Below are 14,175 nucleotides of genomic sequence, written 5' to 3'. Positions count from 1 at the left end.
AGGGATGTGAGTGGAGGTTGGCGGAGTTGTCAGAGGAGTTTGTCTGCTGGACTTGGGTGCAGGTGCATGGGCAGTGTGCTGATGTGAGGTGGATGGCTGGTCCTGTGGGAAGGTTGGGGGGCAGACAGGGTGGGAGAGGACACAAGGGACCCATGGATGGATGTGTGGAGGTCTCTGCTAGTGAGGTGTATGTGCTGCTTGGTGTGGTGATGCTGGTGGTGGCTGTTGAAGCAGTGCATGCAGGTGTGAGTGTGGACATGGCAATGGGGGAAGTGGTGAAGGAGGAGGAGGAGGGGGAGACACTGGAGGCAGTCGATGTGGATGTGTGTGCAACTGTCTGTTGTTTGTGTTAGTGCTTGTGGACTGAAGTGTGGTACCTGTGTTTGACTGTGCCACTCTCGTGTGATGTCTTGTGTGAATGCTCGCCTGTATGTGTGCATGGGATGGGTTGGGGTGACAAAACTAGGACTGGGAAGTGGTAGTTGGAGGGGGGACAGTAGGAACAGGAACAATGGCTGCCAACAGAGAGGAGGCCAGAGCCTGTATCGATCTCTGTTGGGCCACCAGTCCACAGTGGATGCACTCCAGGAATGCATTGCATTGCTGCATCTGGGATGCAAGCTCCTGGATGGCATTCACAATGGCTGAATGCCCTATAGAGATGGATCTCAGGAGGTCTATAGCCTCCTCACTCAGGGCAGCAGGGCTGACTGGGGCAGGGCCTGAGGTGCCTGGGCCAAAGGAGATGCCCACCCTCCTGGGTGAGCGGGCACGGGCAACTTGCTAAGGGGCTACTGGGTGGGTTGTGCTGGTACAATGGTGGTGGCTGTACCTGCAGTTGGGATGGTCACAGAGGTGTCCGCCACCACCAGGGAGCTTCCATCAGAGGAGGTATCTGAGTCAGTATTGTCATCTCCTGTCTCCGCTGTGGTGCTCTCCTCGCCCTCCGTCCCACTGGTTCCCTCGGCATCGGTGGACTCTGCCTCAAGGGTCCTGTGGGATGCAGCTCCCTTTGTCGCCGTGCTCCTGCTCCTCAGCCAGAAGATGCCAATGCAGACATGAACAGGATGATAGAAGGAGAAGGGGGGAGGGAGAGAAAGGTAGCACTGGGTCAATTATAGCACCATCACCACAGTTGGCATACACAGTACCGTCACACACAGGGATCAGGAATGAGCACTATGAATTGCACTGGCATTCAATTGGCTAGATGCCACAGCAAAATTTGAGGGTCAACCACTGCTAACTGTACTCCTTCTGGGACCTACAAAGCCCTGACTGGCATGAAATGCAACTGAGCTAGGTTACCTGAATTTGCTAAACACCCATTACCCTTGAGCTGGATCATGCTACAAACTCTGACCTGGAATTAAGGGGCACCCACTAACTCACACCCACCACTCGATCCCATGCCACCCACCAATTATTGAAGTAACGCCCACTGTACTCACCCCCTTGTGGCTGCTGTGATACCCTCAAGTGCCCATTCAGTTCTGGGTAGGCCACCGCCAGTATGCGGGCCATCAGGGGGTCAGGTTCCGACAGACACCCCATCCTCATTGGAGGCCATCCCCAGCTGGGTCTCCGCTGTCTTCCGTGCCCAGCGTCTCAGGTCCTCCCACCGTTTCCTGCTGTGTGTGCTTCACCTGCTGTAAACCCCCAGGGTCCGCATGTCCTTGGCGATGGCACGCCACAATCCCTTCATTTGAATGGCACTGACCTGCAGAGGCAATACCGACAGGAAGACACCATTACACATACAAGTCAGACTGTCACACATATGGCCCACAAATCCTGTTTCCAACTCCAATGGTACACGCACGCTGTGGCACCCGCCGCCCTAGAGTAAATTGTCTGTATTATAAATCCTCCTGCTGGGGGTCGCGTAACTAGTTAGCATGGAGGAGTCTCGTTCGTTATCGGAATTAACCAGACAAATCGCTCCACCAACTAAGAACGGCCATGACCCATGGCCGTTCTTAGTTGGTGGAGCGATTTGTTTGGTTAGGGCGACGGGGCGACGGGTGCCACAGTGTTCATATAGTTAGGTTGATTATTGTCAATCAGTATATTGGGGTTAGGGTGTGTTCCCCAAGGTAGTGCACCGTTGCATATAATTTGGTTAATTTAGAATTACTTTGAAAAATGTCCTTCCTCTTCAATACACCTATCTAGTGTATGAAACCATTGGTACACACATCGCCCGGCGCCCACCATGTACCCTACCAACAGACACCCACCCAAATGACACGATGCCTGCACATACATCTCCATGCAACCTTCCCACATGCATCGTGCCCAAGGTGTACTTACCTGTTGGTCTGGAGGCCCATACAGCTGTCCATACTGGGGTAGGACCCCATCCGCCAAGCGCTCCAACTTCTCCGAAGTGAAGGCAGGGGCCCTTTCCCCGGTCACATGGGCCATGGTAGGTTCCAGACACAGGTCACAGCAGCGCACGCAGTGTAGGTGTTCTGCTGTGGAAAGTCAGGAATCAAGTGACGTTATAGACAGAAAATGGTGTTCACATCTGCAGCGGTGTACACCATCACCACCGCCGCTGAGCCCCATTAGCCACTGTACTCCATAGAGCCCCTTATTAGCCAATGAGGAATTGCACGGCGGTGCAAGACCGCCTTCTGCCATGACGCCCAACGCTGGCGGAGTTACCTCACTTCCACCTGTCCCTAGATACAGGAAAGGCGGTAGCCATGTCATGGTGCTGGACTACTTACAGATCTTCCATAATTGCGTCATTGGTGAAAATTGCACATACATTGCCATTCCCACTGTCCCATCACATTAATGCTGTATGCACACTGAGGTGGTGGTTCCATTGTTCAAATTGTGACAGCCCACTCTCTCTTGTGTCCCTTAGGTACCTACCACTGCTGATGAATAGGAGGAGGAGACAACCCCCAGTGTACAGACCTCTTGTGGACTTGGCTACACTGGAGGACAGGCACATTATACTCACCTACGGACTGGACAGGGCCACAATCACAGAGCTGTGTGCACAATTGAAGCCTGACCTGATATCAGCTAACTGTCATCCCACTGGGATCCCACCCTCTCGTGTAGGTTCTATCAGTGCTCCATTTCCTGGCAACTGGTTCTTTCCAAGTGACAGTGGGCTTGGCAGCAGGAATGTCACAGCCAATGTTCTCAATTGTGCTGGCAAGAATTTTGTCTGCCTTGGTGAAACACATGTGCAGCTACATTTCTTTCCCCCACGTGGAAGATTTGGCCACAGTGAAGCCCGGATTCTATGGAATGGGACATATACCCAATATTATTGGGGCCATTGGACTGTACACCTATTGTGTTTGCCCCCCCCTGCCAGAATGAACAGGTGTTCAGGAATCTGAAGAGTTTCCACTCACTGAATGTGTAAATGGTGTGCCTGTCGGACCAGTACATCTTGCACGTCACTGCCAAGTATCCTGGGTCGGTGCATGACGCCTTCGTTCTGAGGAATAGCAGCATCCCAAATTTGATGGCCCACCTACAGAGGCACAGGGTGTGGCTAATAGGTGAGCCTTGGTCCCCACCCACTGTATGTCAGTGTATGCCTGCAAGTGTTATCCCCATAGGATTGTCGATGGCTAAATTTTGTTCCTCAATATTTGCAGGTGACTCTGGCTACCCAAACCTATTGTGGTTCCTGACACCTGTGAGGAATGCCAGGAAAGGGGCTGTGAACCATTATAATGATGCACATTGGGGAACCAGGAGAATAATCGAGAGGACCTTTGTCCTCCTGAAGGCCAGGTTCAGATGCCTGCATCTGACAGGTGGATCCCTTTGCTACTCACCCGAGAAGGTCTGTCAGATAGTACTGGCATGCTGTATGTTGCACAGCCTGGCCCTCAGATGATATGTGCCTTTTCTGCAGGAAGAGGGGACTGGAGATGACCCTGTGGCAGCAGTGGACCCTGAGGACAGTGAGGATGAGAAGGCAGAGGATGAGGATGGGGACAACAGAACATCAGTTATACATCAAGGCTTCCAATGACACACAGGTGAGACAGTGCAACTGACCATTACTCTGACTATTGATGTTTTTTGTGTGGCCATAGCATGAAGGCATTCACGTCCTTTGCATCTCACCTTACGGTCACCTATGGCTTGTCCTTTTACAGATGTTCCTGATATGACAACAGTATCCTGATGTTTTTACTGCAGACAGATTCAGGTCATTATTTGTATGCTATCACAGTGTTCAGATCATTTGCACTAGATATGACTGTTCCCATAAATGAACCTTTTCAACACATAAAATAGTGTCAGTCAAATTGTATTCAAGGGTGTTTATTGTAGTGCAAAGAATTGACTGAAAAGCGCAATGGAATGGGGTGATGGTAGAGGAAAGTCCAGGGTATTGTTCCAGTCTGTTTGTAGCATAGGTACAGGGTCCATGGAGCCATAGGAATGGGATCAAAGGCAGTTGAAAGTGGACAAGGTGACAGGGTGGGACACAAGGGGGACAATCAGAAGAGTCTCATGTCCTGGCAGTGGTCTTGGCCTTGGCAAGTGTCCCTGACTTTTGTCTGGGTCGCAGGGAACATTTGCGGGGTGGTTCACCTTCTGCAGGGAGAGGGGTGCTGGTGGCCTGTGGGTCCTGTGGCGGGGCCTCCTGCCCACTAGCTGCAGTGGAAGTGGAGGGTTGGTCAATAGACTGGCTAGTGGTAGGGGCCCGCTGGTGTGCTGTCACTTCCCTCATGCTGTTGGCCATGTCTGCCAGCACCCCTGCTATGGAGATCATGGTGGTGTTGAGAGCCTGCAAGTCCTCCCTGATGTCCTGATTGTGTTCCTCCTGCAGCCGCTTGTTCTCCTGCATGTTGTTAAAGATCTGGCCCATCGTGTCCTGGGATTGTTGGTAGGCCCCAGGACATTGATGAGTGCCTCCTGGAGAGTTGGTTCCCTGGGCCTGTCCTCCTCCTGGCTCACAGCACTCCTCCCAGTGTCCCTGTTGCCCTGTGCCTGTGTCCCCTGAACGGTGTGCCCACTGCAACTGACCCCAGGTCCCTGATTGTCTTGGGTGTGAGGTGTAGACTGTGGGACCTGTACAGGTGGGCACACTACTGATTGACATGTACTGGGGACAGAGGTGTGGGGATGCTGGTGGGTGCTGTGGTGTTGGCCACTGATGGGGAAGGCTCTGTGGTTGACTGGGAGTCGGCTGGCGTGACCGACTGACCAGTGGTCCCTGATAGGCCAGGTAGTTCATCAAGTTCCTGAAGTCCAGAGTTACTGTTGTCACTAAGGGCACCTTCTGTTGGGGGTCTGTTTAGTTGTGGCACCTCTTCTCCGCCAACATTGATTGGGGCACCTGTGGGGATGTAAATTATGTATTATGTTTCATATCTGTGACATATTGTACATCCCTAGCTTCCCCTCTATCGTTGCTGTTGCCCTGCCACCTTTGTTTGTGTATGGTGATGTATTGTGGGATTATTAGTTCTCCATGCTGCGGATGATTTTGTGATGAGTGTACATGCAGGGCTGGGAGGGCTGTCCATGCATTGGTGTGGCATGCAGGGCTTGGCATTGGGGTTAGTCATATGTGTAGGTGCAGTGTGTGGGATGGAGTGGAATGATGGGAGTGAGGGTGAGGGTGTGAGATAGCATGCAGGTATGCGGGTGATTAGTAGTAAATGTTGAATCACCAGTGTCCAGTCCTCCTGCAACTCCAGTTAGTCCCTCAGGATGCAGTATTGGCAAGGCTTGCTCCACCCATGCTATGAGCTGTGGGGGAGGAGGTGGGGGTCTGCTGCCAGTCCTCTGTATGGTGAGCTGGTGCCTTGCTGCCACAGAATGTACCTTCCCCCATAGGTCGTTCCACCTCTTCATGATGTCGTCCCTTGTTCTTGGATGCTGACCCACAGCGGTCACCCCGTCCACAATTCTCCGCCATAGCTCCATCTTCCTGGCAATGGATATTTGCTGTACATGTGCTCCAAACAGCTATGGCTCTACCCTGACTATTTTCTCCACCATGACCTGCAACTCCTCATCTGTGAAACAGGGGTGCCTTTGTGGGGACATGGGTGTTATGTGGTGTGTGTAAGTGTGTGGGTGTTGGGTACTGTGGTTGGGTGTGTGAAGTGGGGTGCGTGAGGGATGTATGGGTGTATGTGGTGTGTGTTTCTAGCTGTCGCAGTGGTCTTGATGTCAGTCTGGTGGCAATTATTTGTATTCATAAAGGTTTGGGGGAAAGTGTGTTTGTGTTTTATAGTGCTGTGGGTGTGTGTGTGTGGTGTGTGCATCAGTATCAGGTGTGTGTTTTTGGTATTGACCAATGTTGTGTAGTTTAGTATTTGGGTGTCCATTTTGAGCACACCGGTGTGTACCACCAATGGTTTACCGCCATTGAATGTACTCCATGGTGATTCGTAGTTCATGATGTGTTGGGCGTTGATTTGTTGACGTAACTGTATGGGTGTTGGTACCGACACTTTACCACTGACCTTTGGGCTGGTGGATTTGTGTAAGTGGCAGTATTCTGTTGGATTGGTGTGTGTGTGTCATAATTTGGAGAATGGATATGCGCCACCTCGGTGGTATGTTGGCAGCCGTCCCTGCGGCGGTAAGTGGGATTTACCACCAATGTCATGATGAGGGCCATAGTTTCTACCGATTATAATGGCAAATCTGCCCCTGCAACGAAACGTTACTGTACACACCAGAGCTATTTCTAAAAATCAATTGGCGGAATATGCTGTTATCATAACTTACTTTTAGTGGTTGGAAATTATTATCATATGATACAGATGGGGAAACGTCAGGCAACCTCATTACAAGACATGGTTTCCCATCTGAACCACTATTGGCAAGTATGCTACTAAGGGTGTTCATTTCAGAGCCCGTTGGCCTGCAGTGGAATTTGGGTTTATGCCTTCTCTTTTTTTAAGTTCGGAGTAGTCTTTATTATTTTAGTTTTGTAACCAAAGAAAAACAATACACAGAGTAGTACTTGGGAGGGAGTTTTGATCACAAGTTTACATTGCATTACAGTAATTAAGAAAACTCTTTTGGATTGTGTAATTAAAACAATAGGTGGAAATATAAGTTTGACATAGAAACATTTGTGTGAGAAGAGTAGAATGGGGTTATTTGAGAGTTCTTGTTCATATTATACTGTGTCAGTTCCAGTGTTGTTAAAATGGGTATAAACACCTCAAGGTGGTTTGTTAGTAGTAAAAATGTTGTCTAAGGTTTTCCATATAGAATTAAATTGGGATTTCCATGGTGAGTGTCGTAGGGTGATGTTATTGGCACTTCTGACGTGTTATAGCCAATTTTGTCAGTTTGTGAAAGAGGTTTTGTGTGTAGTTTTCCAGTCAGAGGTGATTGTGTTGCTTGTAGTCATTAGCAATAAATCAAGACGAAGGCAATCTGACGGGTTTGTTTTTTTCAGGTCAAGGAAGCCTTTAATAAGGTATGAGAAATCCTTTTTGGGGCATATGTTGAGTAGTTTAGTATTAAAGGAGAACACATTGTCCCAGAAGTATTATACAGATTTGCAATGGAAAATCAGGAGGGGCAAGGTCACCGTTTTCTTCTTCTTTACAGTTCCAGCACGTGGGGAAATCAGGGGCCAGATGTAGGTAGGTAAAAAATTGCGAATCGGAAATAGCGATCCCATGCGAATCGTTATTTCCGACCCGCAAAACCAAATGCTATAAAGACTTGCCATACCAAATTGAAAGTCGCAGAGGTGTCGCACCACATTTTGCGACCTCTGTTTTTAGTGAGGTCGCAATTTGCGCGAAGGGTGTGGTCCGGTGTCGCAAATTGCGACTGCCTCGCAAATTGCCTGCAGGTGCAACATAACAGTTGAGAAACCCACTTCCTGGCTCTCGGTAATGACATCAGAACCAGGAAGTCACCAAATAGAACTGGGAGGAGGGAGGAGCACACCCAACCCAAACTGCAGAGCCACCCCCAGGTGAGAGGAGCTGCAGCAACCATGGAGAAGGAGACAGGCAGTGCTGGCAGGAAGAGAAAACTAAAGTTCTCTGACAAGGAGTTGGAGGTTCTAACGGAGGAGTGCTGCCTGCACCATGACCAACTCTTTGGCAAGGCAGCAATGAGTGTCCCTGACACTCAGAAGAACAAAATTTGGCAAGACATCCAAGAAAAAATAAATGCCATTGGGGTAAGCCACCGCACCCTAGATGAAATCAGGAAAAAGTGGTATGACCTTCGCTCCAGGACTAAGGAGAGGGTTGCAGAGCGCATGAGGGAGATGAAGGGCACTGGAGGAGGCCCATCCACCGTTCTACCACCTACAGCCCTGGAAAACATGGTGGAGACAACACTGGAGCCGGGGGCTGTACTGGGCATAGGAGATGTGGACAGATCAGCACCTGTAACATCAAAAAGTGAGTACCATGATATATGCTTTGACACCCACAAATGCACTATACACACAATCCCAGTACACAGCAGCAGGCACCACCAGACTAGCTCCATTCCAGTTTAGCAACCTCTAGAATAGTGCATAATGGACAATGTAGTACAGTAGTCCAAATATTGGGAAATGTTTAATATGAGGCAAAAAACAGATGTGCAAGACTGACAGTGTATCCCCTATGTCCCACAGGTCTCTCACAAGGCACCCCCATCAGCGAACACATGCAGGGCTAGGAACATGGGCCAGGCCCACAGGAGGAGGCTGCCAGTGACACAGCAGGTCACAGCAGGACACCACCACCCATGGAAATGCCACCAGAGTCCATGGAAGATCCTGCGCTGGACATGGAGGCAGTAGTGGTAGTACCAGGGCCCAGGCCTACAGAGAGGCACACACAGCCAGCAGCAGGAGCAGTGCGCAGACGCCGGCACAGAGTGCAGTCTGTGCACAGGGAGGATGTCGCAGACATTGAGTTTGCGGGATTTGAGGCATCACTGGTACAGGGTCAGCGCCTGCAAAACAGACAGTTGTGGTCAATAAACAGAAACCTTACAAGACTGCAGACCACTATGACCCATGGGATGGCAATGTGGACAATCAGTTCCAACATATGAACACACATCTGGGGAACCTGACACAGGCCATCGAAACTTTTGATTAGGGAACTGGTGCATGATAGGGCACAGGCACGGCGCAGGGAGCGCAACACTGCTGCCCGGTTTGACAGACTTGCAGAATCCATTGGGCACCTGGCTACAAACACCAACTGCCTGTCAAGGCACACTGTCAGCCTGCAGGTGGAACTGGGTCATTTCGCTGGGGATGTGGCACGGGGACTAGGCCACATCAGCCATGCGGTTGACATATTGGAGACCAGTCAGGCTGCCAGAGGCACAGGGGATACCCCACAGGACAGCAAGGAGGGCTCCACAATAAGCAGTGTGTCTGCCACTGATGTGTGTGTACTGTGGAGTAGCAGTGCACAGCAGGGCTCAGGGGACCCACGAGGTGTGAGCCATGGTGGCCGCAGTAGGAGGAGGCTGTGAGCCACAGAAATGTACTATTACTGAGGCACATGCAAATAATGTGTCTGATTTGACTTTTTACAATTCCAGACTGTGGCATACTGCACATTTCTAATGATAACATAGTTTAGCAATAAAAAGGTTTTGTTTGCTTCACTACATAACTGGGCTATGTGTGTCTGACATTAGTGAGTGTGGTCACGGTTACCTCATACCTGCCAAAGTATTGGGTTGCAATGTGGTTCCGTCTCAGTCTGTCCTCATTTTCTATGCTTCTATCCCCAGGCTGTCGGTGTGGTAGCTCTTGCTCCTCATCCTCCGTGTCTGTGTCTTCAGGGGTGAGATGTAGCCCACGTCTGGTGGCAATGTGGTGTAGGATGGCACAGGCGTCAACTATCTTGCATGCTGTTTCTGGGGCATACTGGAGTGCACCTCCACTTTTGTGGAGGCATCGGAATCTTGATTTAACAAGCCAAAGGTCCTCTTGACTACAGTTCTGGTCCGCCGATGTGCAATGTTATATCGCCTCTTGTTCTGGTTGCCAGGTGTTAGGTATGGGGTGAGTATCCATGGTCTCAGGGCATATGCACTGTTGTCTGTTTGACAAAAAAGGCAAATTTAGCAGGGCATCACAGGGTTACACAGTGACCTGTATGTATGGCTTCAGAGTGTAGTCACCAATACCTAATAGATATCCGTCTCCAAACTCCCCACGTTCTAGGCATTGGTGTATCCCACTGTGCCTGAATATGTAAGAGTCATGTGTACTCCCTGGATATTTAGCTACAATGTCAGTAATGACGTGATGGGCCTCACATACCACTGGATGTTTAGTGAGTGGGTACATTTCCTATTGCGGAACACATATTCCAGATTTGCAAATTTGTATATGTGTCCCGTCCACACACCCTATTACATGGGGAAAGTTGGCAATTCTGTAGAAGTCCAACTTGGTGCTGTTGATTTCTGCCTCATTCCTGAGTAGGTATATATATCTGGACATGTGTGCGAGTATGGCATCTAGGAAACCTCTGAAGAATCATGAGAGTGCACTTTGGGATACCCCACCTGCCACTGCAATCACCTCCTGGTAGCTACCCGAGGCCAAGAGGTGCAGTGAGCATAGCACTTACACATGTGTGGGGATGGCGCCGCCGCGCATTGTCTGTCGTTCAAGCTGAGGATTCAGCAGTTCACTTATTTCTAAGATACCAGCACTGCTCAGTCTACATTTGTCATAAATTTCCTCCTCAGTTTGTTGGAATAGTGTCTGCCTGGTTCCGTTTATCCTCTCCTGTCTCTGCCTCCTCCTCTGCTGGGCAGCCTGGACTCTCCTCCTCCATGCTATCACGTACAGTTCAGCCATTTTGAGTCACCCAGATGCTTTCTGGGTCTCCTTTTATACTTTGGTTCTGGTTACCACCTGCTCTGAATCAGTGGTAATCTGGCTGTGCAAAACGAGCTTTTTGCGACCAGTCGCAAATTGCGACTGGCTTTTGCATATGGTTTGCGAGTCCCAATTTGCGACTTCCTGATTGTGGGTCGCAATTTTTGCGAGTCGGTGCTGGGTCGCATTGCTATTTGCTATTCGGAAATGGGATTTTTGCATCCCATTTCGGATTTTGTGAGGTCGCAAATAGCGATTCGGGCCATGTGCGACTCGCAAAACTTTGCTACATCTAGCCCAAAATCACCAAATGCATTCAACAAAGGAACTTCCGCTCAAGATTGCACCTCGCCACAAAACCCCACCATACAAGAAATCAACAATAGGTGGTACATCTTTCTCTGTTCAAGTGGCCAAACTATGGAATTCATTACCACCAAATAAAAGATCCATAGATAACTATCTTATATTCAGAAGAATACTGAAGAGTTGGCTCTTTCCTATTTAACCACCATACTCAAACTGCATATCCCTGTGTACATAAACATTTATAATTTGATTATATGTATATATCTAGATGTATATATAGAGATGTGTATTTCTTTGTACAAATATGTATAATAAGTGTGCTTTTTTCCTAAAATATATACGTATGCTTTAAACCTGCTTAACCCCTTCACTGCAGGCCTTTTCCCCCTTAGGTGCCTGGCCTTTTTTGGCTATTTGGGGCAGTTTGCGCTTAGCCCCACATAACTTTTTGTGCACATAAGCTACCCATGCCAAATTTGCGTCCTTTTTTTCCAATATCCTAGGTTTTCTAAAGGTACCCAGAGTTGTTTGGGTTCCCTTAGAGGACACCAAGAAATTAGCCAAAATACAGCCAAAACTTTGGGTTTTTTTTAAAACAAAAAGGGAAAAAGGGCTGCAGAAGAAAGCTTGTGTTTTTGTTCCCTTAAAAATGGCATCAACAAAGGGTTTGCTGTGCTACAGTCACCATCTTCCCAGCTTTCGGGCACACTTGAATTAGAAAACCATATTTTTCAACACAATTTTGGCATTTTATTGGGACATAGCCCATTTTTACTATTTTTTGTGCTTTCAGCCTCCTTCCAGTTAGTGACAGAAATGGGTGTGAAACCAATGCTGGATCCCAGACAGCTAAACATTTCTGAAAAGTAGACACAATTCTGAACTCAGCATGGGGTCATTTGTGTAGATCCTTCAAGGTTTTCTTACAGAACGTAACAGCTAAAATAAATAAATATTAAAATTGAGGTAAAAAAGAGCCATTTCTGTCCACGTTTTCTTCTATAACTTTTTGCAGCTATGGCAGATTTTTTAAAGCAATATACTGTTACGTCTGTTGGACTCTTCTGGTTGTGGGGATATATAGGGCTTTTAGATTCATCAAGAAGCCTAGGTACCCAGATCCAATAAAGAAGCTGCACCTTGCAATGGTTTTTCATTGTATACCGGGTATACAGCAATTCATTTGGTGAAATATAAAGAGTGAAAAATAGGTATCAAGGAAACCTTTGTATTTCCAAAATGGGCATAAGATAAACTGTCTTACATTTGGAAGGAAAAAATGTACAGAAAGACAATGGGTAAAAACACTTGTTCTTCTATTCTGTATTCCCCTAATTATTCAGATAAAAATGGTACCTCACTTGCATGGGTAGGCCTAATGCCCGCAACAGGAAACTCAACATTGACGCATCAGATTTTTACATTGAAATCTGACGTGTTTTGGGGAAAAAATGGTACCTCACTTGCATGGGTAGGCCTAATGCCCGCAACAGGAAACTCAACATGGACACATCAGATTTTTACATTGAAATCTGACGTGTTTTTTGGAAAGTGCCTACCTGTGGATTTTGGTCTCTAGCACAGCCGGCACCTATGGAAACCTACCAAACCTGTGCATTTTTCAAAACAAGACACCTACGGGAATCCAGGATAGGTTTATTTGTGGGGCTCTCACCAGGTTCTGTTAACCAGAATCTTTTGCAAACCTCAACATTTGGTAAAAAAATACTTTTCCATCACATTTAGCTGACAGAAAGTTCTGGAATATGATAGGAGCCACAAATGTCCTTCCACCCAGCATTCCCTTAAGTCTCCAGAATGTGTGGGGAGGCCTAGTGCCCGCGACAGGAAATGTCCCAAAACACAACAAAGACACTTCAAATTTTTACATTGACAACTGACCTGTTTTTTGCAAAGTGCCTAGCTGTGGATTTTGGCCTCTAGCTCATCCGGCACCTAGGAAAACCTAACAAACCTGGACATTTCTGAAAACTAGAGACCTATGGGAACCCAGGGTGGGGTAACTTGTGGCGCTCTCACCAGGTTCTGTTACCGAGAATCTTTAGCAAACCTCAAAATTTTGCAAAAAAACATCTTTTCCTCATATTTCGGTGACAGAAAGTTCTGGAATCTGAGAGGAGCCACAAATTTAATTTCACCAAGCATTCCCTCAAGTCTCCCGATAAAAATGGTACCTCAACTTGTGTTGGTAGGTCTAGTGCCCGAGACAGAAAATGCGCCAAAACTTTATGTGGACACATCAAAATTAAAAATACAAAACTACCTGTTTTTGCGGGGGTGGGGTGGGAACCTGTGTTTTTGGTCCTGGGCTCAGCAGCCATCTAGGGAAACCTAGAAAACCCAGATATTTGTGAAAACTAGACACCCGAGGGAGTTCAGGGAGGTGTGACTTGTGTGGATCCCCCAGTGTTTTCTTACCCAAACCTCACATTTAGCTAAAACAATAAAATGTTTCCCACATTTCTGTGTGGGATTACCGCACCAGCACAAATTTCCTACCACCCAACATCCCCCTCAGTCTCCTGATAAAAATGATACCTCACTTGTGTAGGTGGGCCAAGTGCCTGTGACAGGGAAGAGCCAAAAACATGTTGAAATTGAGGGGAAACCAAAGCGAGTCCAAAATGGCAGTTTGAAAAAAAAAGTTTTTAGGCTGACAAGTAGGCCAGAATTCTTATCGCTATAGATATGACAATGCTGGGTGGTAGGAATTTTGTGGATTCCTGCAGATTCCGGAAGGTTCGCATCACAAAAATGTGGGGAAAATGTGTGATTTCAAGCAAAGTTGAAGGTTTGCAAGCCATTGTGGGTAGGAAAATGGTGCTGGGTGCATATGAAGCACACCACCCTTGACCTAGCCAGATGTTTAGTTTTCAGATGTGTCGGGGTCTCGTAGATTTTTCTACATGCAGTACCCCAAAGTCTAAAAAGTGCAGCCCTCACTATTCCAAGTGGGACTATTTTGAGAGTTAGACAAGCTCTCATCGCCCCAAATGTAAAACCAAAACCCAAAA

The sequence above is a fragment of the Pleurodeles waltl genome, chromosome 3_1 (assembly GCF_031143425.1).
Source record: "Pleurodeles waltl isolate 20211129_DDA chromosome 3_1, aPleWal1.hap1.20221129, whole genome shotgun sequence".
NCBI lineage: Eukaryota > Metazoa > Chordata > Amphibia > Caudata > Salamandridae > Pleurodeles > Pleurodeles waltl.
The sequence above is the reverse complement of the archived record's forward strand: the minus strand, read 5'-3'. Positions refer to the sequence as shown.